This window comes from Microcaecilia unicolor, chromosome 6 (assembly GCF_901765095.1).
Source record: "Microcaecilia unicolor chromosome 6, aMicUni1.1, whole genome shotgun sequence".
Taxonomy (NCBI): Eukaryota; Metazoa; Chordata; class Amphibia; order Gymnophiona; family Siphonopidae; genus Microcaecilia; species Microcaecilia unicolor.
In genome coordinates, this window is record NC_044036.1 from 248,878,098 (window position 1) to 248,902,267 (window position 24,170).

A 24,170-nucleotide genomic window follows, 5' to 3' on the forward strand; every position below is an offset into this window, starting at 1 on the left:
CTCTCTTCATAATCCTTTAACTGATACTATGGGTTATTCCTCCATGCATCTCTCCTGGATGGGCCTGGTTGATCTGTTCCAAAAGTGCCTGTGCCTGGATAAAGCACTGGAAGAGCATGAATTGTCATAGGAGGGTGCCCAATTATGCCCTGAATGAAAAATACTAGGCATCCTGTACAGCATGTATTGAGGGAGGGCCATTTCATCCTGGCTATGCAGGGGGCCTGTAACTCCCATTTAAGAATTGGAGCCTTGCTAGACATGAATCAAGCATAGGCTTTCCTTCTGAAAGCCAGGACCAAGGCATTGACCACCATCAGTCTGCTGATTCGACAGTGCCAGCCGGTCACAACTTGGCGAGGTTGTTGAGTCATATGACCGCCACAGTTCATATAAACACCCATGATATGTCTCTATTTGAGAGAGGCTCAGTGGACCCTGGCATCCCAGTGGTGTCAGTTTGTGGGAAACGTAGGGGCTCATTTTCAAAGCACTTAGCCTCCCAAAGTTCCATAGAAACCTATGGAACTTAGCCTCCCAAAGTGCTTTGAAAATATGCCTCTTAGTGAATATCATCTCCGTCCCTCCTACTTTGCAGGAGTCGCTCTTTTGATGGATAGTTTGGCCCAATTTATTTATGGGACTTTCCTTCTAAATTTCTCCTCCACACAAGACACTTATGACAGATCATGTACAACCTGGGCTTCATACCCAGGGTCATTGGTCTGCTCAGGAATGTCAACTTCACATCAATCTCCTGGAGCTGAGGGCCATTTGGAATGCTCTGAAGGCTTTCAGAGATTAGCTGCTGAACAAAATTATTCTAATGGAAGTAGACAATCAGATTTTGATGTACTATGTCAACAAGCAGGGAGGCACGGGCTTGTACCTCTTGTGCTGGGAGTCAGTCAGGATGTGGTATTTGGCTTCCAAGCCATGATGCTTAGAGCCACATACCTGGCAGGACAGACTGAGCAGAGTGATTCAACCATATGAGTGGTCTCTAAATATGGGTGTTGCATGACTTCTTTTGGGAGTGGTGCACCTCCTTGGTCGATTTTTTTTTATTTTTATTTTTTAGCCACTCACCTGAACAACAAGGTAGGCTGTGATCACACAGCAGATTAGCGTTGGATGCCTTCCTTTTCCATTAAGGGAAGGGCCTTCTGTATGTGTATCCTATAATTATGAAGGCCCTCCTGCAACCAGGGGCATAGCCAGACTTTGGCGGGAGGGGGGTCCAGAGCCCGAGGTGAGGGGGCACATTTTAGGCCCCCCCTGGTGCCGCCGACCCCCGCCGCCACCACCACCACCAACAACTTTGACGACCCCTGTCAACGACCCTCTCAACCCGCCCTCCCGCCGCCGACCCTCCCCCGCCGCCGCCGTCATCGCTGTGGGCTACCTTTGCTGGCGGGGGACCCCAAAACCCGCCAGCCGAGGTCCTCTTCTTCCCGCGAAGGCTTCGTTCTGTTTCACGTCAGACTCACAGAAACAGAATGAAGCCCTTTCTCTATCTCAATATTAGCAAAATTCTGCCCTTCCTTTCTGAATACGCTGCCAGAACCCTTATCCACACCCTTGTCACCTCTCGCTTGGACTATTGCAATTTACTTCTCACTGGTCTTCCGCTCAGCCATCTCTCTCCTCTCCAATCTGTCCAAAATTCTGCGGCACGACTTATTTTCCACCAGAATCATTATACCCACACTAGCCCACTCCTCAAGTCACTTCACTGGCTCCCTGTCCGCTTCCGCATTCAGTTTAAACTTCTCGTACTGACTTTCAAATGCATCCACTCTGCAGCCCCCCATTACCTCTCCACTCTCATCTCTCCCTACATTCTTCCCTGTGAACTCCGCTCACTGGACAAATCTCTCTTGTCATCCCCCTTCTCCTCCACTGCTAACTCCCAGGCTTCGCTCCTTTTCTCTCGCAGCACCTTATGCCTGGAATAGACTTGCTGGACCTATACGTCTAGCTCCATCTCTACCTGTTTTCAAATCTATGCAGAAAACCCACCTTTTCATTGCCGCTTTTTAGCTCCTAGCCACTACTCAATTGCCCTTCCCTTGTCCCTTCCTTCCTTCTCACCCATTACTTCCCTCACCCGTAACTGTCTTGTCTGTCTGTATTATTTAGATTGTAAGCTCTTTTGAGCTGGGACTGTCTCTTTGTATCAGGTGTTCAGCGCTGCGTGCGTCTGGTAGCGCTATACAAATGCTAATAATAATAAGACCCGTGGAGACAGGATTGCTTTCCAACCCTCATCAGTCAGAATTATAGGTTTCTCTTGCATCCCAATCTCTGATCCTTAGCCCTCATGGTTTGAATGTTGAGAACATAGAGCTGACATCCCTCTGGCTGCACAATAGTGTCTGCCGCATCCTGCTTGCTTCCACTAAGAGGTTATACAGTTGGAAGAGGTTTGCCCTCTTGTATGAGGGCAAGGCCTTAGATCCTTTATCCTGCCCTATACAAAAACTGCTTGAATATCTTCTACACATTTCCAAATCTAGCCTCAAGAATTATAGGTTTCTCTTGCATCCCAATCTCTGATCCTTAGCCCTCATGGTTTGAATGTTGAGAACATAGAGCTGACATCCCTCTGGCTGCACAATAGTGTCTGCCGCATCCTGCTTGCTTCCACTAAGAGGTTATACAGTTGGAAGAGGTTTGCCCTCTTGTATGAGGGCAAGGCCTTAGATCCTTTATCCTGCCCTATACAAAAACTGCTTGAATATCTTCTACACATTTCCAAATCTAGCCTCAAGAATTATAGGTTTCTCTTGCATCCCAATCTCTGATCCTTAGCCCTCATGGTTTGAATGTTGAGAACATAGAGCTGACATCCCTCTTGCTGCACAATAGTGTCTGCCGCATCCTGCTTGCTTCCACTAAGAGGTTATACAGTTGGAAGAGGTTTGCCTTCTTGTATGAGGGCAAGGCCTTAGATCCTTTATCCTGCCCTATACAAAAACTGCTTGAATATCTTCTACACATTTCCAAATCTAGCCTCAAGAATTATAGGTTTCTCTTGCATCCCAATCTCTGATCCTTAGCCCTCATGGTTTGAATGTTGAGAACATAGAGCTGACATCCCTCTGGCTGCACAATAGTGTCTGCCGCATCCTGCTTGCTTCCACTAAGAGGTTATACAGTTGGAAGAGGTTTGCCCTCTTGTATGAGGGCAAGGCCTTAGATCCTTTATCCTGCCCTATACAAAAACTGCTTGAATATCTTCTACACATTTCCAAATCTAGCCTCAAGACCAACTCTGTAAGGGGTTCCCTTCAGTGCAATTGGTGCTTACTGTCACCCACCTTCGGAGCATACCCAGCCAGTTGAGGTTTTCAGGGCTATCCCCATTTTAATTCAGTGGGTTAGATTCCAATGAGGATAGGTGAAATTTCTGTCCCCATGTCATTCTTTAATTTCCACCTTAATCAGTCAATTGTTCTGGCAACATTTTCCCTAAAACTCATGTGTTCGAACAAATCTGCAAACAAGTGGAGAACTCAAACGCCCCACGGGAGAATATAGGTGTAGGAGAAAGTGGGATGTTTGACCACGGAACACCAAAAACTGGATAGATTGATCTTAAAAGCACTTGTTTATTGGTGAAAAAAGTCACCAATAAACAAGTTTTTAAGATCAATCTATCCAGTTTTTGGTGTTCCGTGGTCAAACATCCCACTTTCTCCTAAACCCCAAAACTCATGGCCATCTTGATGAAAGTGCACTACAGAACTTGTACTGCAACAGGGGCATAGCCAGACCTCAATTTTGAGGGGGGGGGGGGGGACTGAGGTCAAAGTGGGGGGATCATTTTGCCCCACGTCTTTGCACCTCTCTGCCCCTGTTGCAACCCCACATACCTGGGCTGGTGGGGGTCCCCAAGCCCTGCCAGCAGAAGCCTTCCTGTGGCAATACTTGCTGCTATGCTGCCTGCCCTGCTTTCCCGCCCCAGTGCACATACTCGGTTTTAATGAAATTGAACATGCGCCAAGTTTTGCGCATGCTCAGTTTCATTTAAACCAAGCATGCACACGGGGCGTGGGGGGAGCAGGGCAGGGAGCACGGTGGCAAACATTGCTGGAGAAGGGTGGCGAACATTGCTGGAGAAGGGCTTCTGCTGACGGAGGGACCCCCACCAGCCAAACCAGCAAACTTTGGGGGCTCAAATCCAAATTGGGGGACTCCAGGCCCCCAAGGCCACTGGACTGCAAGCATGCCTTGGTCTTCTATCTGGAGCAGAGTAAAGCCCCTAGAAAATCCATCTTTTGGTTTCTTTTGACCCAAACAGGATGGGGGCAGCCATCGCTACCTATCTTGGCTGCGCTGACTCTTGAAGGTTATATCACAGTTCACAGTGTCAGAACCATGGTTTCTTCAATAGTCTACTTGAGGTCAGCCTTCATTGGAGAGATTTGCAAAGCTGCAACCTGGTCTTCAGTCCATACATTCACTACTGCCTTGAGCAGGATTCCTGATGCGACAGTTGGTTTGTACAGACAGTTCTGCAGATTTGTTTGCAGTCTAGGAATCCAACTCCACTCTCCAAGTCCATTTTTGTTCTGTTCCAGCCTTTACCCTCAGAACAGGACTGTATATATGTTCTAGGTTAATTGTTTCCTTATAGGTCTTGCTTGTTGCAAGACTCTTTTGTCTATTGTTTGTTGTTTTCAGTTAGCCTTGTATCTAGGGATTCCCGTATGTGGCAATTGATGGCCTACTTGTGATGGCCCTTGTCCTCGGAGAAACTGAGGACAGCAGGACACCTATTGCCACATACCCTTCCTCCTCCCTTAGGGGAGTTGTATTCTGTTTGCTCTGTATGTTCACGTTGAGCAGGAAGGCACTCACGCTGCCAAAGGCTTCAGACACTGCTAAAACGCTGGGTAGTGTCCTTTGCGGGCTCCATCGGATGATGTCACCCATATGTGTCCTGCTGTCTTCGGAGAATAGTAACATTTCTTTTTTCCCTTTTATTGCTTTTAGGCTCTTGTGGAAAAATCAGGTGAGGTAGAGGCAAGTGCCTCCCTTTAAAAGATAAGGTTGTTGAAGCTGTTAATTTGCTTCTTACTGGCAGATCAGTGTTGCAGGCATTATTGAAGTGCTTGCAGGGTTTACTTAGTCTATGTTACAGCCCCTCCAGATGATTGGAAATTCTGCTGTGCATTTTCTGTTGGTAGTAAGGAATTTCACCTGAATGTGTTTCCAATGACAGCTGGTGCTGTAGAGGGGTAACATTTAAGACCTATTCCCATATAGTCAGGTTTATGAGAGATGTGTGTGAATGGTGTGTACCTGTCAGATCTCTGTGTTCAACTGGGGTGAATTTACTTTTGGTCCCTGGTCTAAAGATGTCAAGAGTTTGCCACAGGGAGACCAATGGCTGGCCTGTTCTGGAACTCACCCTCTCCTCCTCCAAAAAAAAAAATGGGGTTATGAGTAGACTGAACAGTTTCAAAGACAGCTGAAGGCTTTTCTTTCTGTTGATTCATTTGGTCGTCTTGTTTTATGAATTAGCACAGCATAGAATGTGGAAAGAAGAGGGCTTTCAATACCTGATTGGCTGTTTTTTGTTGTCCTAGATTCTGTATGCATATTTGTAATTCATCTGTGCAATGTATTGCTGGGTGAAATATAAATATATAATAATTTAAGGATAGGCACCTGTTTGTGCAACGGACATGTGACTTGATTGCACACAACAACATATCAGAACATTTCTAAATTGTGTGTTGTTTAAATTGTGCAGTGTTATTAATATTAATAAAAATATTTATGGCTCATTTATCTCAGAACTTCCGAGTAACAAAAACACACTTATAATAGTAAAAACAATACATACTATCTACTATAATAAAACTCACCCTCAACGTTCTGAAGTCACTCAGTCACTCACTGAAGGGTTCATGGATTCATGGTGGTGAAGCCACAACACTGACCATGTCTCTCTGCCTCGCCCTCGCATGACGGACCAATGAGAAAAAAACCCCTCAACATTCTGAAACACAAAGGACCATCACAACACCGTTCCCAGGCAACACTAGGCAACGTAAGACGGACCAATCAGAGGAAACTACGTGACAATAAGGGAGGAGCATTCCCCAGCAGAATGGCTCATTATCTGTGCAGCACGGAGAGCACAGAAACACCGCTGGAACGAGAGAAGAATATTCCTGCTGTGGGTATGTGCAAAAATAGACCGGGGGGGGGGGGGGGAGAGAGAGAAATTTTTAAATGCCTAATGCCAGTACTGAAGAGTGCCAGAGGGCCTATAGCACAGACTATATTTGGGATCGCTTGACATGGAGTCAGAGGAGCCGGAAAACAACGTGCCCGTCACCATCTGGGACGTGGGCGAACAGGACAAGCTGCGGCCCAGCTGGAAGGATTACCCGCGACCCAGCCAGCAGCAAACAGCGACCAAGGAAGGGGGAGGAGTACTCCTTCCCTGCCTAGGAATCGCTGGAGACTGGCTGCCAAACTAACGAAACAAATGCACACCGACGCACCACCTCCATCATTCGAAAGGCATCCACTCTTTCTTCAACAGAAATGCAAACTAATAATACAAAACAAACAAAGAATACATGGTTTCTCAGGCGGCTGCAGGTAACTCCCCACCCCCTTCCTCTTCCCCTTTTGCCGAAGCGGCCAAGGACGTGCCCAACCATCCCCAGCCTCAGGCAAGCTGTCTCCCACCTCGGGGAATCCCCGAGCACCCAGAAAAAGACGGCGCTGATTCCTGCAGCGCATAAATATTCCAGCATTCCCCTGCAGCCGGCCTGAAATGTACCAAACATACTGGATCACCCCCGACGGCCCGAGACTCTGCTCTTCTCCCTTCTGCCAACTTAAAACAACCATCCCCGTCCTCAGGCAAGCCGTCACCCACCTCCAGGATGCCCAGAACCCCAGCCCAATGGAAAAAGATGGCGCTGCTTCCAACAGCACATTTCTCTTCCAGCATTCCCCTACAGCAGCCCTGAAACGGCCAAAAAATACCAACAGACAAAGAACGTGCTCCTCTACCTTCCGCCCATCTAAAACAACACTGCTGCCTCAGCACAAAACACACAAAAAAAAAAACATGGAAAAAAAAAACACTCAACAAAGGCTGACCCCCCTACAACCACATTTACATTTCACCAACAGAAAGACCCCCCTCCACAAACCTCCTTGACAGACAAAACCACACACACACACACACACACACACACACAATACAACAGAAACACACCCTCAAAGCCACACACCAATCCAACCCACTTTGCCAGCACAGCACAGCACATCCCCCAACCTCCAAGCAAAAAACAAAACAAAAAAAGACACACATCAACAATCTGCACACACACCGCACCCTTACACACACACACACACACACACACACAAAATAACTCTGTGACACATACACACACACACACACACACACACACACACAAAAAAAAACCACATGCTAGCGCCCGTTTCATTGGTTTCGGAAACGGGCCTTTTTTACTAGTTTAAAATAATATACCACATAGAAGAAACAAATAATAGGCTCTATTTTAAAAGTATCTCCACTGGCATGTACACCTGTAGATTGCATACATTTGTGAACAGCATTTTTAGAAATCCACTGTCTACATATGGACATCTACATGACGCAAAGATTTCAAGGGAACATGTTTTGGATGGAGCAAAAATCTATGCTTTCATTCCCCATTTCATATATATAAACATAAATCCCCATATCTCCCTTACAGTCCACTCCAATCTTCAGTAAAAACAGACAGAATTGATACATAATACAAGGCACAGTATATAATAAAATAAATCTAAACTTTATATCTACATTCCTCCATTAAAGTCCTTACAACAGTGCATCAATAAGTAAAGTTTTAAGCATCTATCAGTTATGATGAAAATTCATCTTTTTCCAAACATCTAAAGGAAGATGATTCCAGGCTAATGGATCAGCAATAAAAACATGAATTTACATGTTATAACTAATTTGGCCAGCTTCAAAGATGGACACACTAAAAGCTCTGTGGGCTAGATTGTGAATATGTACAGGAATATATTCCTGTAAAACTACTTTTTACTTGGATTGATTGTACAAACTGCCATAGTGGGTCAGACCAAATGTCCATCAAGGGGTCCTTTTACTAATCTGTACTAGAAAGTGGCCGGTGCTTTGATTAGCGCGTAGGTTTGCCTCACACTCCAGCCACATTCTAGTGCAGCTGAAAAATGGCCACATGCTAATTTCCCCATTAGCACATGGCCGTTACTGCCAGGAGCCCTTACTGTCATTTATTTAGGAAGTGTTAAGGGCTCTCATGCTACTCGGGTAGTGCAAGGTAATGTGCCTATGTTACCTGATTAGCACAGGACATGCCTACTCCCCGCCCCTGCACTAGAAAATAATTTCTATTTTCTACCATTTGATTGGTGCGCGCTGATCACAGCACTACCATGGGACACCTCGGTACATTCTGCAGTACTGTTTTGGTGCATGCAACCCACCAGTAACCCTACTGCCCTTTAGTAAAAGAGCCCCCAAGCCTAATGTCCTGTTTTCAGCAGTTCCCAATCCAGGTCACAAGAACCGAGCAGGATTTCAGAAAGTCAATAGATTCAATGTGCTTATCTTTAGGAATAAGCAGTGATGTTCCACAAACCTACCTGGTTAATAAAGTTTACAGACCCAGCAACACTAACAAGTCCTCCATTAGTGAATTCCAGAGCCTAACTGTAGAAAAAATATTTTCTCCGAATTGGTTTAAATTTGCTACCTAGTAACTTCATGATGTCCTCTAGCTCTTTGAAAGAGTAAAAACCAAAGTGAAACCCACTAACTATACAATCAGTCAATTAATATAAAAGCCTTTGATTTTTTTGTTTTGCTTTAAAAATGACCATTTTCATACTCTGTCTTGCAGAAAAGTCCATGCATTCCTCTGCATAACAGTGAAGCTCTGTGACACCTCCACCTTCCTCTGACAGATTGCAAAGTATTGTCAAGGTGAGCTTTCAAAGTTGACACAGGTTGTATTCATATATTATTTTTCTTCATATCCTCTTAACCCCTTTGTTTTTTACTTGGTTAAAATTCCAGAAGTAGGGTCAGCCCATTGGATTGGTGCACCACTACAAAGAAGGACCTGAATTCGATTCCTGGTTTAGGTCTACATCCTGAGTTGGCTGGGGATTCTGTGGAGGCAGCATTCACAGCCCTTAAGGAGGAGGTAGCCATAGGTATGTTGCTGAATTTAGGACCCATGATTTCATGGCTCCTCGAGTATTATTACTGTGATGACCAGATTAAAATAAGTTGGAAAAGGATATTAAATAGGGAAGAATCCCTTGATAGTCGCAGGTGAAAGCTCAGTGTCCAGTCCCATTACTGGTTCTGATTTGAGCTAGAGCAAAAGAGCAGAAGCAAAAATTATACCTCATGTATTTAAAGGACTCTTTTATTCTTTTTTTGTTTTTTTTTTAAACCTTTCTTAAAATTATTAAAATTGAATATGTGATAACAAGGTTAAACATTCATGATAAGAGTATATAGTGCTTGGTGAGTTTGCATTTATTTCATCTCTTTTTAGTTACCATGGTAAACTCTGAGCACCAGTTCTTCTTTTTTTTTTTTTCTTCAGAATGTTAAACCTAACTATTAAAAAAATTCTTACATGCAAAAGCATGGCTTAATTGGACGGTTTTATCAGCAGAGACATTATTGTGCTAATGTTGGTTGATCTTCACTTGTTAATTTGAGTTCAGCCACAAAATTATTTTGACAATTTTCAGCAAGAAATCTGATCCGTTTCTTGTAGAACTCTTCACCAAGTTGGTCTTGCAGGTTTTAATCTGGTCATATTGTAAAATGCAACAAAAAGGCCTGATTTTATTAAATGCACTAATAAAAAAGGCTCGTTTCTGACACAAATGAAATGGGCGCTAGCAAGGTTTTCCTCTGAGTGACTGTGTGTGAGAGAGTGAATGTGCGAGTGTGTGTGTGTGAGAATGAGAGTGTGTGCAAGTGTGTATGTGAGAGAGAGAGAGAGTGTGTTTCACACAGATAGTGTGTGCGAGAGAGAGTGTGTGTGAGACACAGACTCTCTGTGAGACTGAGTGTATGAGACCAAGAGACTGTGTGACACATAGAGGCATATGTTCAAAGCACTTAGCCTTCCAAAGTTCCATAGGTTTTTATGGAACTTTGGAAGGCTAAGTGCTTTGAAAATATGCCTCAGAGAGAGTGAGTGTGATACAGTGTGAGATATAGAGTGTGTGAGAGAGAGAAAGACATTGACTGTGAGAGAGAGAGAGTGTGTGTGAGAGAGAGAGTGTGTGTGTGTGACAGCGATACCTCCCCCCCTCTGGTGTCAGGCCCCCCCTCTCTCTCTGGTGTCTGAGTGTTACTGTGCAGGATGCTGAGCTCTGGCTGTGCTTCAAGGAACTGACTAATCCTATTTAATAGAATGCACCTCCAACATTCTGAAGCCGAGAAACCTTGTGTGGTTGGTCACTTCTGCTTGTGATGAACCCGGAAGTACGTGATGTCAATTCAGGAGATGGATACAGAGAGCAGGAATGCCTCAGCCATGCAGTCAGCTTCAGAATGTTGGAAGTGCGTTTTATTATATAGGATTATATGCATAGGGAGCTTCATAAAATTACAGGGCTGTATTGACTGGTCTCGGACCTGAACTGTCATAATTGTTGAAGTCCTAGTAATTTGTCTTTAACAGTGCTTCCTTTTCATCAAGCAGATGAAGCCATTACGTATGGGTTATGTCCATCAACCAGCAGGGGAGATAGAGAGCACTCAAACTTTCACAGTGCCCTCTTGGCCAGCTAGCTCCACTGCCTCTTCAGTATTCTCTATCTCCCTTAGCAGGGTGGCTGCAGCTTGTTCGAGCTCCAGAAAAATCTGCCGGGAGGTGGTTCCTGGCTTGCCAGTTGTTAACCGGGGTGTTGGAGGCTATAGCAGCTTCACTTTAAAGAAACATAGGTTAGCCCTTTCCCTGCCTTACCCATACCTCTGTGTATGTGGACATATTGCCTTGCTTTCCCTGTCCTTACCCACCAACAGTGGATGCAGGCATATAGGTTCGTCCTTTCCCTGCCTTTCCCACTCATCTGAGCCTCCGGAGTCTTCAATACCTCTGCTTTCCTCACAGCTTAAAAAAAAAAAAGTCGCGTCGCGTTTTTAAACGCAGAGACGCTGGAACAGAGGTTTTTGACCTGATTTTCAGCAGGATCGTAGTTGTACACTAGATCCTTTGAGGTAAGAGTGTTTTCCAACTCCTCCGGGGTGGGCCCGCGATCGGGGCGATTTTGGCGCGAAACTGCCATTTTGGATTTTACCGCCGTTTTTTCGGCGATGGCTGCTCACAATGTAAAGCGCTGTTCCACTTGTGGCAAGCGCAAATCAGCAGCAGGGCTCTGTAAATCGTGCTGTATTGGCGTAGGAGCCGGCCCGAGCATGGCGAGCGATGTTTCTTCCCGCTCTGAGCTGGCAGCGGGCGCCATTTTGCTTACACCGCATGGCGCGGCCTCCGTGGACACAGAGAGACCTGAGCCGGGTGGGGCACCTCGAGATGAGGTTATTTCAGGAGTGGCTAGCACCGGACAGGATTTGGGTGCCCAGGGTGAGATTTTCTCCCTGGATTTTGTGCTTTTGCTGCATAAAGCATACATGATGAAAAGAGCCCTTCCTCAAGGGTCGCCTGAGGCTCCTCTGATTGCCCCCCCGATGGATTCTGGCCTGGGACTGCCCAGTGAGGCTTTTTTCCCGGATGCTTGGCCTAAAGATAAGCGCAGAAGGGTTAATTCCCCTTCAGATTGTGGTGCACCTTTTTCCCCCCCCCCCCCCCCCGTGGTCGGGGTGTGAGGATTCGGAGAACTCTGACAGACGTTCTTGGTCTGAGGAACCAGAGTCAGGTGCGGATTTACCACAGGATCTGGATGATCCCTCTGCGGTGAGGATTTTCCACCGTGATGAGCTGCCAGCGCTTATTTCAGATACCCTACAGGCCCTCTCGATTGAAGATCCTGACAGTGGCATGGCCTCCTCGGGTAATCCCAGGATGGCTAGTACCAAGAAAGCTGCTCGGGCCTTCCCTTTGCATGACTCCATCCTAGAGCTTGTTTCGGCTCAGTGGGCTGACCCCGAGGGACCTTTGAGAGTTTCCAGGGCTATGGGGCAGTTATACCCTCTGCGTGAGGGACATATGGCTCGTTTTCAAATGCCTACAGTGGATGCCCTAGTCACTGCGGTGACAAAGAGAACTACCCTCCCTGTTGAAAGAGGTGTTGCCCTGAAGGATGTTCAAGACCGTAGGCTGGAAACAGCGTTGAAACGGTCCTTTGAAATTGCAGGTCTCACTGTTCGGGCGTCTGCATGCAGCTGTTATGCTGTGAGAGCCTGCCTAGCTTGGCTGCAACAGGCAGTGGCTCAGCCCAGAGATGGAGCGGAGCCCTTCTTGGATGTGGCTCCGCGGATGGAGGTGGCCTTGTCCTTTTTGGCTGATGCCCTTTATGACCTTGTCAGAGCTTCGGCTAAACAAATGGCAGTAGCAGTGGCGGCTCGCCGTCGTCTGTGGCTACGACACTGGGCATTGGACATGGCCTCTAAGCAAAGGTTGGTGAAGTTGCCTTTTCAAGGACTTCTCCTATTTGGTGAGGAGTTAGAGAAAATTGTGAAAGGCCTGGGTGATCCAAAACCCCAGCGCTTGCCCGAAGATAGGCAGAGGCCTTCCTCTAAGGGCCAGGCGGTCCACTCCTCGTACAGACCTCGCTTCCGTGAAGCTAGAAGGTACCGCCCGGGGCGTTCTGCTGGGTTCACTTCACGTGCCCGTGGTCAGCAGAGGAACTCCTTTCGCTCGGACAAGCGTTCCGCAGCCGGTGGCTCAAGACCAGGAGTTCAGGGGCGACCCTCTCAATGATGGTGCGCCGGCCCTCTCCTCGATGCCTGTCATCGGAGGACGGCTTTCCCTCTTTGTCGAGGAGTGGGCCAAGATTTCCTCAGATCAGAGATGGATACAGAGTAGAATTCAACGCCCCAGTAAGAGACGTGTTTGTGGAGTCCCGATGCGGTTCTGCCGTCAAACGGGCGGCGGTGGAGGAGACTTTACAAGGTCTGATTCAGTTAGGGGCAGTGACCCCGGTGCCTCCCGCCGAGCAAGGCTGCGGCCGATACTCCATCTACTTTGTGGTGCCGCGAAAAGGTGGGTCCTTTCGCCCTATTCTGGACTTAAAAGAAGTGAACAAGTCCCTGAGAGTGCGGCATTTCCACATGGAATCCCTGCGCTCCGTCATTGCGGCGGTTCAGCCAGGAGAATTTCTCAAGTCTCTAGACCTGAAAGAAGCTTACTTGCACATACCGATTTGGCCCCCGCACCAGAAGTTTCTGAGGTTTGCGGTGTTGGGAAAACATTTCCAGTTCAGGGCCTTGCCTTTTGGCCTCGCCACAGCTCCCCGAACCTTTTCGAAGGTAATGGTGGTAGTAGCTGCTTTTCTCAGGCGAGAAGGTATCAGGGTTCACCCGTACCTAGACGACTGGCTCATCAGAGCAGACTCTGCAACAGAGAGCTTACAAGCTACAGCCAGAGTGGTCTCAGTACTGCAATCTCTAGGCTGGGTCGTCAATATGGCCAAAAGTCACCTGTCCCCTTCACAATCTCTAGAGTTTTTGGGGGCCAGGTTCGACATAGTCTCGGGCTATGTGTTCCTACCCGAGCTAAGGCGGTGCAAGCTTCAGAATCAGGTCCGTCTGCTCCTGAGGATGCCCCGCCCGCAAGCTTGGGACATTGTCCAGCTGCTGGGATCGATGACAGCCACGATGGAAGTGGTACCCTGGGCGAGAGCGCACCTGAGACCTCTACAGTATTCCCTACTCCGGAGATGGTCTCCTATTTCTCAGGATTACCAATGCAGACTTACTTGGCTCCCTGCGGCCCGTCTCAGCATGGAGTGGTGGCTCTCGGACAGCATGCTGCGGCGAGGAATGCCGCTGACGCTCCCCGTTTGGTGCCTAGTGGTAACAGATGCCAGCCTGAAGGGCTGGGGCGCACACTGCAAGGGGAAGCATGCCCAGGGTCTATGGACACCCGAGGAGTCGGAGTGGTCCATCAACCGCCTAGAGTTGAAAGCGGTGTTTCAGGCGCTTCTGGCCTTTCAAGTGACCCTGGAAGGATTGGCTGTCAGAGTGATATCGGACAACACGACAACGGTGGCCTATATAAATCAACAAGGCGGAACAAGGTGCAGAGCACTAGCCGCGCAGGCCAAACTGATTTGCCACTGGGCCGAGCTGCATCTTCAGTGTCTGTCGGCAGCTCATATTGCAGGTCAGAGCAATGTGCAGGCCGATTATCTGAGCAGGCATCAGATCGATCCAGCAAAATGGAATCTGGCAGACGAAGTATTCCTGCAGATCTGTGCCAAATGGGGCAAGCCCGTGATGGATCTAATGGCGACAAGTGCCAATACCAAAGTCCCGTGCTTCTTCAGCAGACGGAGAGATCCTTGCTCGGTGGGGTTGGATGCCTTGGCTCAACTCTGGCCTCCGGGTCTACTTTATGTGTTTCCCCCATGGCCCTTGATAGGGCGCCTGCTCTTGCGGATTCGGCTGCACCCAGGAGAAGTGGTCCTCATCGCCCCGGATTGGCCAAGGAGACCTTGGTATGCAGACCTCCGACAGATGCTCCTGGAGGCTCCTCTGCCGTTACCTCTGGTACCGAACCTGTTGACTCAGGGACCGGTAGCCATGGAGGACGCCGGCCGCTTTGGTCTTACGGCATGGCTATTGAGAGGGCGCAATAAAGTTTATTCCAATAAAGTTATTTCCACTCTCCTGCAAGCCCGCAAGCGGTCCACTTCCGTGGCTTATGCCAGGATTTGGTGCCTGTTTGAGTCTTGGTGTGCTTCCAGAGCCATTGTTCCAATGCGGGCTCCTGTCTCGCCAATTCTGGACTTTTTGCAGGAAGGTGTACAAAAAGGCTTGGCCTATAATTCCCTGCGGGTGCAGGTGGCAGCGTTGGCCTCCCTTCGTGGTAAGGTGGAAGGCGTGTCTTTGGCTGCTCACCCAGATGTGGCACGGTTTCTTAGAGGGGTGCTTCGGCTCCGACCTCCAGTTCGAGCACCCTGTCCAGCTTGGAACCTGGGGCTAGTTTTGAAAACCCTGCAGGCATTTCCTTTTGAGCCGCTTCGGCAAGCATCGGAAAAAGACTTGACACTGAAGGCCGTTTTTCTGGTGGCCATTACCTCGGCGAGACGGGTGTCAGAGCTCCAGGCGCTGTCCTGTAGAGACCCATTTCTGCAATTTTCAGAGTCCAGAGTCACGGTTCGGACCGTGCCTTCCTTTATGCCTAAGGTGGTTTCAGCCTTTCACTTAAACCAGCCTATTTTCTTGCCCTCTTTTTTCAGAGGAAGAGTTTCTAGAATCTTTTGGGTAGCTGCACCTTTTGGATGTGCGCAGGACTCTGCTGCAGTATCTGCGAGTTACTAACTCTTTCAGGACTTCTGATCATCTGTTTGTTTTGCTATCCGGTTCTCGCAGAGGGTCTCCAGCGTCTAAAGCCACTATTGCCCGCTGGCTCAAAGAAACTATCTTTTCAGCTTATCTGCTGGCCGGCAGGGCCTGTAGCCTTTAAGGCACATTCTACTAGAGCGATTTCTTCCTCTTGGGCTGAAACTGGAGCACTCTCTCTTCAAGAGATATGCAGTGCAGCAACATGGGCTTCTAAGCTCTCCTTTGCCCGATATTACAGGCTGGATGTGGCTGCCAGGAGGGATGCGCTTTTTGGTGCACAAGTGCTAGCGCGTGGTGTGGCTTGTTCCCACCCTATCTAGGGATTGCTTTGTTACATCCCATATGTAATGGCTTCATCTGCTTGATGACAAGGAAGGGAAAATTAGGTTCTTACCTTGGTAATTTTCTTTCCTTTAGTCATAGCAGATGAAGCCATGAGCCCTCCCTGTATGATTGTCTGTATGCTGTGAATCTGTTTTTCAGTTTCTGTTCTAATTTCCTGAAGTTCCTTCCTTGGGAGAAAGTTGGAAAACAATCTTCAGGATTCATGTTCAGTTTAAATTTAGGAGGATGTGTTCATTCCCTCCAGCATGTTTTTTTTGGAGGATGTGTTGATTCTCTCCAGGAGGCGCGTGTGTTCCCCTCCAGTTCTATAAATAGGAGGATGAGTTCATTCCCTCCAGTGTGTTGGGAGGATGTGTGATTCCCTCCAGGAGGCGCGTGTGTTCCCCTCCACTTATACAATAAGGAGGATGAGTTTATTCCCTCCAGGAGGATGTGCATTCCCTCCTTTATGAGTTCATGCCCTTGTGATGGGCCATCGTTCGCTGTGAGGAAAGCTCTTGTGATTCCCATTGTGGTTTGCCATACTGCTTTGGAAGCTTCAAAAATTGAAGAGGCAGTGGAGCTAGCTGGCCAAGAGGGCACTGTGAAAGTTTGAGTGCTCTCTATCTCCCCTGCTGGTTGATGGACATAACCCATACGTAATGGCTTCATCTGCTATGACTAAAGGAAAGAAAATTACCAAGGTAAGAACCTAATTTTCCCTTAATACCTTTTATTAAATTTAGATATTAGATATATATCATATGAAAAAGAATAAAGTGGTTGCTCAAAGCATATTCTAACCACAGTCGCTCAACTGCAAAACACTATGCACAACTTTGTGCAAAAACTCACTCAGAACCTTACTGTACCATAAATATTACACTGGGCAGACCTAATACACCAATATACCACCCATACGGAAAATGCAGACTGTCAACAATTTGAAACAAGGGATCATAATATCACAATTCTCATGTAGAGCCACAAAACACCCTTTTAGGGTGGATAGTGTTAACAATGAGCTCCTTTTATTAACGATCATATGTAGATCCTTCAAGAGGTAGTGTGTCATGATTTAGGCTCTACATCCTTTCTGATATTTTGGTGCCACCTCAGTAAGGCCAACACACAATCTCTCTACTGCAAGACACTGTACACAAACTTGTGCAAAAGCTCACTCATAACCTTACCAAACCATAACAGCACTAATTCCAAGGACAGGACGAGCTACAACCTTATGCGTGGAAAGGCAGCACTATAATTACACCGGGCTCTAAAACACCAGTACACAACCTAGTGAAACAAACAAAAAAAAAAGGGCTGCAAATACTACACGCTAGCAGAATACTGCATCTTGATCACACATGAAAAACACATGGCACAACAGATATGAAGGCAAAATACTGAACTGGAAAGTTACCTGAAGATGTCAGACTCAGCATGCAGCAATACTAGAAAATTTGAAACTTGCATGCAAAATATCACAGATGCACACTTCCAAAAGCTGATACATTCCAATTAATACATTCTGAATAAAAAAATGTTTTCTACCTTTGCTGTCTGAGCATTTAGTTTTTCTATTAGCTTTGGTCTCAGTGTCTTCTGTTTTATGCAGTGGCAAAACCTCATACTGAATCCGATGCATTACATGCAGTCAACGTAATGTTTTTTGTTAACATGTGCAAACCTGCTACCTGCAATAATCATTCTGGCTACTGCATTCTGAATCACCTGAAGTGCTCCAACCTATGATTTAGCTATTCCTAAGTACAAAGCATTTCAATAATCCAATCTAGTTAAAATTACACATTGTACCATGATCCGAAAGTCATAAGTACACAACACTGGTTTTAATTTAAAAACAGATCTCAACCTGCCCCACCTGTTGCTTAAAAGATAGATGGGCATTCAAAATGACACCCAAACTTCTTATTTGCTGTTGTGCAAGTACCATTCAACAAACAACTAACATCTAGTAAATGCTTCGTATTTTTCCCAATCATCAGTATTTCAGCTTTCATCAGATTCAGCAATAATTTATTAGTTTCCATCCAGGCCCCCATCCCCACCCCATGCAATTCATATAACTTTTATCTTTCTCAGATAAGTCCTCTCCTGATATTATGGGGAAGAAAAACTGTACATCTTTTGCATACATTCTACAACTCACTTGCATTTCACTCAAGAGATTCCCCAATGATGACATGTATAGGTTAAACAGCAAAGCTGACAGTGCAGAGCGTTGTGGCACTCCCATTGGTACTGGATATCTAGATCGTACAAACTCCTTAATTCGTACTGCATCACTCTCTGATTAGCTGTTCGTATAAGTGACAGGAATATGCAACTGTTTTCAAGGAAACCTGACTCCAGTGGGTCCTTTCTTCTACGGCAGCCAGTTGCTCTAGCTGGAGGTAAATGTCAGAGCTTGCCGACCACGTTTGTCTTCTTTCTGACAAACTCTGCTCAATGTCCTGCTGCTGTGGGCCCTGATAATTTACATCCATTCTGTGTACATTAACTTATCTGCACTGGAGCTGGCTGGACTCTTTCAGGCAGTCTGGCTCCTCCACGGTCTGTGAGACTTTCCTGACTGTGGGACTAAGTGGGAACTGGCTGTCTCCTCCTGCCAAGTATGACTGGAGTCCCTCAGCTCCCCAACAGCCCTCCTTCCTGCCCCCCCCTCGCGTTTACTGCTTTTAATTTCCGTGCCAGCGACGTCAGTCAAGAAGAAGGCACGGGCTCGCCTCCTGCTTCTCTCTTCCCTCTTTACACAGTGTGTCCTGCCTGATGATGCATTTCCTGTTTCCGCGAGGGCGGGACACTGTGGGAAGAGAGAATCAGGAGGCGAGCCCGTGCCTTCTTCTTGACTGACGTCGCTGCAACGAAAAGTAAAGGGGTGTGTGTGTATGCGGGGGGGGGGGGGGGGACGGAGAGAAGGAGGACTGCCGGTTGGGGAGCTGAGGAAGGAAGGAGGGACCATCGTCTGAGAGCTGCCAGCACTTCGCTTGGGGCGGGGGAAGCAGCATCGGCGAGGGGAAGGTCGCGGTTGGGCTCTCCCCAAGCCTCTTATACGGGGCGCCTATGCCTCCAACCTTCACTCGTTACCGAGCTGAAACTGCTTCTCTCTGTCCTGCACTGTGGTTGGGCTTTCCATATATTTGAGCCAAGCGGTGTTGGAAGTTGGGGAAGTCTTGTGGTTTCAAATCCCAGTTTCAGGCAGCACTGTGGTAGAGGAAAAAATAATATTTCGGGGAGGGGGTGTATGGAATCTTGGGCGCCAGGATGCAATTTCTAGGTGCCATGATGACCTGGTGCTCGGGATTTGTTGAGCCCTGATTTATACCTTTGAGATATTTTAATGTCTGACTTTTTTTCTCCCTTGTCTCTCCTCTAGACCCTGAGTTTCATCTCATCTGATTTATAATGAAGACCCTCACCATCCTAGTTGTGTTTCTCTGGAAGATCTCTAGCTTATCTCTGTCTTTTTGAGCTACGACCTCCAGAACTTGAATACGGTACTCCAGGTGAGGCCTCATCAGTGACTCCTACACAGACATGAGCATTTATCATTTTCTGCTGGGTATGCCCATTCTTATGTATCTCCACATCCCTCTTTCTCTAGCTACCACTTTGTCACACTGTTTGGTTAACTAATGGCTATCAGACACTATTGCCCTGCGGTCTCTTTCCTTTTGATGCACATCAACTTCTTCTCCACCATATACATTCTTTTAGATTTCTGCATCCTAAAATTCTGCACTTCTTTGCTTTGATTTGTAATTTCCAAGCATGTGACTATTCCTTACGTTTTCTTAGATCATGTCTCATTCTTTCTACTTCCTCAGGGGTGGTCACTTTTTCGTATATCTTATGATTGTTGCAGCTGGCTGTCTTTTTATAGTTGCATTTGCTAAGCATAATAAATGAAATAAAAACAGCAACAGCACTGTTCTTGTAAACCAGTGCTTCCCAAATTTATTTTGCCCGCAACCCCATTTTATAGCAGAAAAACATTCTCACGACTCGATCCTTGCCTCTTTATTCCATACTGCATACAGTGTTGACTTGTAGCACCAGTTGACAGTGTTGCAGGCCTTGCCTCCCACTGAGCCCACACAGACTGAGTTAAAGTGCCATCTTGGTCTACGTGGAACAATACCTCCACTCTCCTGTTTTTAGTTTTGACACTGTAGTTAGAAACCTAAATGAGGATTCTGCTACCATGACGCACAGATTGGGAACCACTGTTCTAACCCCTCCACAATATCTTTCACAACGATAATGGGAACCAGCCCTAGGACTGATTTTTGAGGAACTCCACTATTCACCGCTCTCTAATCAGAATGAATTCCATTTATTAACAGCATCTGTCATCTGTCTACACTCCAGAGAATTATGTGGCAAAAAATCTAAACAATGCACCGAAATAATGCAACATATTAAACAGAAAAGTATTTGCGGTATTATGTGCAGATACAGTAATACTTGGTTGCAAGTCAGCCTTAGTTGCCACCACACTCTCCCCAGTCCATCATCTTCATGTTGGCTATGTGGAGGAGGAGGAGCAACCGTGGCCTAGTGGTTAGGGTGGTGGACTTGGGGAACTGAGTTTGATTCCCACTTCAGGCACAGGCACAGGCCCTTGTGACTCTGGGCAAGTCACTTAACCCTCCATTGCCCCATGTAAACTGCACTGAGCCTGCCATGAGTGGGAAAGCGTGGGGTACAAATGTAACAGAAATCCTATGGTTACCAGCAACCATTTGCCTATTTTTTTTTTTTTGTAGGTTGTAAAATAATCACCAGGCTTCAGATCTGCTGGCTTTTAGTTTATTATTGAGCTACCAAACATGTTCAGAATATATATTATGTGTGTTAGCTGAACCTAATGGTTAGAGCAACAGGGTTAGAGCCAAGGAAATGGGGGTTCAAATCCTACTGCCACTTGGACAAGTCACATACCTTTCCATTTCCTCAGGTACAAAATTAGACTGAATGCCCTCCAGAGACAGGAAAATACCTACTGTACTTGAATGTAACTCACCTTGAGCTATTATTGAGAAAGGCATGAACTAAATCCAAATCGAAAATCCATTACCTGGCATATTGTGAATCAGTACAAAACCTTACAAAAGTCACTCAAGACCTATAAGGCAATACTACCATACCATAATAACACTAACTTCCAGGAGTCACATAACAAGGGCCTACCTAGGAAAACTTTAAACATTGCAGTGGACAGGTAAAACACCAATATACCTATTGGGAAAACTAAATAAGCTGGATTCCACACATGCGGAATACAGATAGACCCTCCCTAAGTACAGAATAAGTAATCACAAGCTAAAAATAGAAATAAATAGACAAAAATTAAACTGAACTCCCAGCATCAGAGAAAGAGATACAGTGATGTATGTCTCCCTGTACTGTGCAGAATATAAAGACAACAGATGTAACTTTCAAAAACTGACACATTCCAATCATTACATTACAAACTAACAAACAAACAAAAAAAAGGTCAAAGCCTTTTTCATTGAACTAATTCAACTCATTTTTTGGCTAGCTTTCAGAGGCCAAAATCTGACCAGAGGAAAATGGTTTTGGCCTTTGAAATTTAGCCAAAAAAATGTATTGAATTAGTCCAATAAAAAGGTATTTTTTTATTTTCTGTTTTTTTTTTAAATTTTATTTAAACTGGACTAACAGCACTACAGCATTACTTCACTCTAAATTAAAAATACAATTCTTTTCTCTACATTTGTTTGACCATTTTATTTTTTCTAATCGTGTAGGTCCCATTCTACTTACTGCATCCCTGTCTTCAGGTAGCTCTCTTTCCAGGGTCTCCTGTTTCTTTGTATTTCTTCTCTCTTCTCCTGTCTTCTTGGAGTGGAGGAGAAGCCTAATGGTTAGTATAGTGTTGTGGGCTGGGGAACTAGGTTTAATTCCCACTTCAGATCCTTGTGATTCTGGGCAGGTCACTTAGTCCTCCATTATCCCAGGTACTAAAACCTACATTGTTAGCCCACAAGAGAAAGAGAAAGTACCTGCATATAATAAATGTAAACCACAGAAAGGCGGTATATCAAATCCATGACCCTTTACTTTTTACCCTTTACTTCCCTGCCTGGTGTGAAGGTGGCAGACCTCACGTGTCACCTAGAATGGATCTTAGATAGTGCTGGGGAGAAGCCGGCTGTCTTGGTACATGTGGGTACCAGTGATATAGGAAAATGTGGGAGGGAGGTTCTGGAAGCCAAATTTAGGCTCTTAGGTAGAAAGCTGAAGTCCAGATCCTCCAGGGTAGCATTTTTAAAGATGATCCCCCGTTCCACACACAGGACCCAAAAGGCAGGCAGAGCTCCGAAGTCTCAATCCTTGGTTGTGATGATGGTGCAGGGGTGAGGGATTTAGGTTTGTTAGGAACTGGGTGACATTCTGGGAAAGGGGGAGACTGTTCTGAAAGGATGGGCTCCACCTTAACCAGGATGGAACAGGCTGCTGGCACTTTTAAAAAGGAGATGGAGCAGCTTTTAAACTAGAATGGGGAGTGGGGGAGCTGACAGTCGCCCAGGAGTGCATGGTTCGGTGTGGTGTATCCTTGAAGGATACTATTGAAACAGGACATGTAGTGAATCCCAGTAGAGAGGTTTCACCAATGCTGAAAGTAAGCCAGGTGTGCTTAATGAGAGAGCAGGATAAAGGATGCACATTATCCCCTTCAACCTCTAAGCAGCTTTTTTTTTTGTTACATTTGTATCCCGCGCTTTCCCACTCATGGCAGGCTCAATGCGGCTTACATGGGGCAATGGAAGGTTAAGTGACTTGCCCAGAGTCACAAGGAGCTGCCTGTGCTTGAAGTGGGACTCGAACTCAGTTCCTCAGTTCCCCAGGACCAAAGTCCACCACCCTAACCACTAGGCCAGTACTCCACTCTAAGATCCAAGGAAAAAACACAATTTGAAGTGCCTGCATACAAATGCTAGAAGTCTAAAAAATAAGATAATAGTGAATCATTAAGTCTCCAAAATCCCTGCCGCTTGCAATGGCCCATCCCAATAAGTTTAATCCACATTGGCACATGATCCGAAATTTGAATAGTCCCTATCTCAGCCTCCTCTACCATATGCCAGCTATTGCGATGGACCCATAATCCATCTATACGAGTATACGACTGTGCCACATGGGAGTAAAAAGTATAGTTCCGCTGCACTCCAGGTAACAACCTCCAACAATCTACCACCTCCACCGCCCGCAAAAATTGCAGCAATGCTTTACTACCAGGACCACTATAATACCCCCTCCCCCAGCGGAATGATCCAGGCATGCATCGGGGGCGACATTAAAGTTACCACCCACCACCACTTGTCCCCCAATAAATCTCTGGAGCTCTCCTAACAAAGTGTGAAAAAATTCCCTCTGCCCCGTATTCGGGGCATATAAATTAATCAATGTAAGTTCCTTGCCCTGTAGTACTCCTCTTAGAACCACACATCTTCCACTTGAGTCCTGAAACTCCTGATGAATTACAGACCCACAGCTCTGCCTTAATAAAATAGCCACTCCCCCCATCCACTTAGCTCCCCCTCCCTGATGAACCACCACTTCCCGAAAAGGCCTACGTCTTAACAGATGGACATCTCGCGGTCTTAAGTGCGTTTCTTGCAAAAATGTCACATCCCACTTCAGTCTAATCAACTCCTTGAATACCCATCCCTCCCCCCCATTCTTCCCCCTTGTCCCTCTATCCCATGTCCTAAGTTACTCCCATTAGTGCCCCCCTGACTACCCCCTTTTTGTTATCCTGTCCCTCCCCTCTTCTTCTTCCCCCTTCCCCTCCCCTCCCTTGTGCTGATCTCTGTACTATCGGATCAGGCATCCTGAAGGAACCAACTCACTCTACCGGAGACATGAACACTCCCAAACAAACTCCTGAAATCCCCCTTCCACAACACCCTCCCCTACTGCTATCCCCCACACCAGTCACCACCACTTTCACCATATAAATTCTCACAATACCACTCCCGAATTTGTACATACATTACCCACAATCCCCCATATTAATTCCAAACCCGCCAACTCCACTACTCCCTGTCCCAACCTTCCCCCCCCCCCCCCCCCCATCCATTTCTAGTCCGCATTAGAAAGCTGCTCTCTGGGAGCTTCTTATCTGCACAATGTCCTCAATGAACTCGAAGATCAACAGCTAGTCCTCAATAATTGAATTTCCTCAGGATGTATGTTTATGTGACTTCTTCCCTCGATCCACCACTCGTTGCCATGCAGAGTCCGCTCTAGGCACCAT

The 24,170-nt window shown here is 46.4% G+C and overlaps 1 protein-coding gene across 5 annotated transcripts in view; it reads left to right on the forward strand.

The window, feature by feature from the left end:
• EHMT1 (euchromatic histone lysine methyltransferase 1) overlaps positions 1-24,170 on the forward strand; it is a 698,071-nt gene that overhangs the window by 75,584 nt on the left and 598,317 nt on the right. For 3 of the 5 annotated variants that reach the window (XM_030207089.1, XM_030207095.1, XM_030207090.1), the window contains exons 2-3: positions 8,937-9,019; positions 19,260-19,389. The gene's annotated coding sequence lies outside the window, so the exon portion shown is untranslated. Of the gene's footprint in view, positions 1-8,936; positions 9,020-9,112; positions 9,253-19,259; positions 19,390-24,170 lie in introns of all 5 variants that reach the window. The other 2 variants (XM_030207091.1, XM_030207092.1) reach the window with 2 other exon arrangements.